Genomic DNA, 3,941 nt, shown 5'->3' with positions numbered 1-3,941 from the left:
ACACACACACACACACACACACTTATAGGCACACAATAAAGTTGTAGAAGGCTTGAGGGAAAATAAACTCAATTTTGCTTGGTTTGCTGGAACCTCTCAAGTAGTAGACACTTCTAACAATGCTAAATTATTTTCTAAATCTCAATGAGATTTTCTAAATCTAATGTGGCACTGTGGATTAATGCGCTGAACTGCAAAGTCAGTTTGAACTGCAAGGTCAGCAGTTCAAGCTCACTAAAAACCCTATGCGGGTCACTATGGGTCGGAACGGACTCAATGGCACTTATTAACAACAACAATCAGACGAATACCCTTAACTTCTCTGTACTTATTTTGGAAATGGGAGTCCTGGTGTGGTGCTGTAATGAAAGTACTGGACCACAAGGGCGGTTTGAACTGCAAGGTTGGGGGTTGAATTGCGCCAGCCACTCCTCAGAAGTCCCATACAGGGTCACTTTGAGTCAGAACCGACTTGACGGCAATAAACATCATCAACATTTAGGAAATGTATCTTTCAGATAATGTGTACTGCAAAAGTACTGTTTTTAGATCTCAATAGAAATAATTATATGCATGATCAAAGTATAAACTATTTAGGAATTCATAAAACTACCCAGGTAACTATGTAATTGATATGGGCAAAACAATCCATTAAAATAGCTGACTTTATGCCTAGCAAGTCCCTAAACACTATCACCTGAGGGATATTAAATCCCATTTTAGTAGTATAAACATAATTCCAACATTAACATTTCATTGGAGTTAAGGATCTGAAGCATCATATTATTGATTTAATTCAGCAAATATTTATTGAGCAACTGTAGTCTTTAATTATCTTAAAGATGTGACCTCTTAATGTTCTCTAAATCATTATTATTAGCTTAAATGTGGTTCTCAATAGTAAAGTCTCTTCGGCAACTATTTAGAAATCCCAATTCCTAGGCCATACCCTTGCCAAATGCAATAAAAATCCCTGGGGTATCAGTCTTTCCTTAAGCTTCTCTGGTGATTCTAGTGTAAAAACCAAAGGCTGAAAACCACTTTGGCATTCATAATTTTTTCATAGATTAATCTGGCACCTCAGTTTGGAATTTGGAATTTTTGTGTACTGGTTTCTCGGTTTACAGGAGCTCTGGTTGCGTAGTGGTTACGAATTGGGCTGCTATCTGCAAGGTCAGCAGTTCGACGCTACCAGCGCTTCCACGGGAGAAAGATGAGGCTTTCTGCTCCTGTAAAGATTTACAGCCTTGTAAACCCTATGCAGGGTCACTATGAGTCAGAACTGCCTCCACGTTCCATAACCACCACCACCACCATCTCAGTTTAAGTTTCAATCTTTATATCTTGTGAAATAAAGCATCTAATATATGGTTGTTGCTGTTTTTTTCCTTTTCTTTTCTTTTTGAAACCTCTCTGAGATCAGGACAAAAAGAAAAGAAACTTGGTTCAAAGGTTTGCAGGCTGATTCTAAAGTCTTGAGTATAACTGTTATTTGTTTGAAGTGTGAAGTTTCTGCCCCAGAATATGAGAAAAAGAGCCCCCCCAAACATAAAGAATAAAAATACTTTCAGAGCCCAAATTGGAAATCGAATGCATCATTTATACCACATGGCATTATATTACACAAAAATAAATAAATGAATTTATTTCATACATTTATCAATGCTTGATAGAGTGATACATCGGGGAGGGGGATACTATGAAAGAGAGAAAGTGGAACTATAGCTAGACTTAATGGAGTTGAAACGGGAAACTTAAACATTTCAGAAAGAAATGCCTACACGCAAAGTGCTCTGTATTTCTCATCAATTGATGGCTGCATGCTCCTAGCTTACACTTAATGCAAGGGATGGGTGTAAATTCATGTCAGAACAGTGATGTTTACATACAGGACTGGCTAGAAAATAGAACGATTTTCTATTGGTGTGTTGTTTTGCTTCTTATGCTCCTCTTTATCAGTGAATGGAGCTGTATGAGTGTCCCTTCAAAAAGAGACTCCTAAGTCTTGAAATACTTAGAATAGCCTAAAAATGTTTTAGGGTAAATCATGCAAATAGTTTGTTGACATGAAGAGTTTAACATCTTCATGATACAATGTATAAAGGAAATAATTATTATCCCTTTGTCTATGAATAATTTATTATCATTCAAAAGTACTAATAAAATATTCTATTGAATTTCTTACTGTGTTTGATTGGCCTTATTAAGCTCTTGTTGTTCTTATGTGTCGTGGAATTGGTTCCAACTCATAGTGACCCTGTACAGGGTTTCTGAGGCTATAAATCTTTACAGGAGCAGAAAGCCTCATCTTTCTCCCACAGAAGAGCTGGTAGTTTCAAACTGCTGACCTTAAGGTTTGCAGTCCGATTCGTAACCACTATGCCACCAGAGCTCCACATTAGAAAAAATCAACTATGTGTCTCAGAGTCTGGACTAGGAATCTTACTTTTTTTTTTCTTTGCTCTTCAACATCTAAACTATTTATAACCAGATAATATACAGCCTCGGAAACCCTGTACAGTATCGCTATGGGTCGGAACCGACTCGACAGCACTAAACAACAACAACAACAATATTTTAAAAAATAACCTTTTTCTCAACAGAAATAGTATTGTATCTTGCTGTGCAATGAGAAAGGGCTTCTACAATCCGACTTTATCCACAAAAGAACACACATGCACACAAGTGCCAAGTTGATGGCAATATTTCAATCATTTTTATAATTACAGCTTTGCATATTATTTTTCCTTACTTTACATAGGCGATGGATGTGAAAAACATTCTTGACACAATATTTTGTGTAATCTGAAATCCATTTCAAGTGCATTCATTATTTTACAACCAAAGAACCAAGATATTCCGCAAGCAGGCCCTTGCTGATCTGGCCTCTGTGCACCTCCCCAGCGTATTGATTTGCAATTTTGCCTCTTATTTTCTCTTTCTAATGTCCCCAAATCCATTCTGTCTCAAGGCTTTTGTACACTGTCCCCTACCTGAAACAGTCTTCTCCTTTTCCCTTCATTCCTTTTACTTACTTTTTAAGAAACAACTTTCCTCCTTCATCTCATTACATAAAGGCTCTTCCTTGGAAAAACATTCTTTGATCTCCAAAATGGGTCAATTTCCAGTATTTTATGTTCTCTCTGCTCCCTGAGGTTTTTTTTTTTTTTTTTTCTAACACCTATCATACATGAAAGTATGCATGTAACTTTGTTTTTAATCATCTTTCCCTTGGCTAAACTGAAGGCTCCCTGAGGACAGTGACCATGCTATGCAGGACATTTATTTATGACCATGTAAATGTCACCTTATGGAGCTCTGGTAGCATAGTGGTTAGGAGTCGGCTGCTAATCTCAAGGTTAGCAGTTCGAAACAACTAGCTGCTCCGCAGGAGAAAGATGAGGTTGTAAAGCACCTTGGAAATCCTATGCAGGGTCGCTATGAGTCAGAGCCGATGCCACGGCACGTAACCACCACCAAATGTCCCCTTACAGATTTCATTAATTTCCCAAATATGGGACCCATGAGGGTAAGGTCCTTGTCTTTCTTATTCACTCACTCCTCTACCATTAGTTCTTGGTTCTGAATGGGGCTCATGGTTATCAGTTCTTGAAATCATGGTTGAGTAAATGAATGAATAAATGTATACATGAAACACATTAACTTTTAATAAAGATAACTGTTATCTCTAGTGTTATCTGTCTGTCAATTTTTGAAAATTATCTCTTAGGTTTACTTTTATTTTATTTTTAATGCTTGCATATTAAGCTTATTGAAGAGAGACACACTTGATGTTCATGTCTCCATTTACTCTTGAAATCCCTTTTTGTAACATGAAGAATGCAAGACATAATTTATAAGCTGGAATGCTTCAGCAATTATGAATAGTGCCTATGATACAGCAACTTAACAGAAAGATACGGTTTGAAGTGTAGCTGCTC

The sequence above is a fragment of the Chrysochloris asiatica genome, unplaced genomic scaffold (genome assembly GCF_000296735.1).
Source record: "Chrysochloris asiatica unplaced genomic scaffold, ChrAsi1.0 scaffold00018, whole genome shotgun sequence".
In the NCBI taxonomy this organism is placed as follows: domain Eukaryota; kingdom Metazoa; phylum Chordata; class Mammalia; order Afrosoricida; family Chrysochloridae; genus Chrysochloris; species Chrysochloris asiatica.
This window is presented reverse-complemented; position numbering follows the sequence as displayed.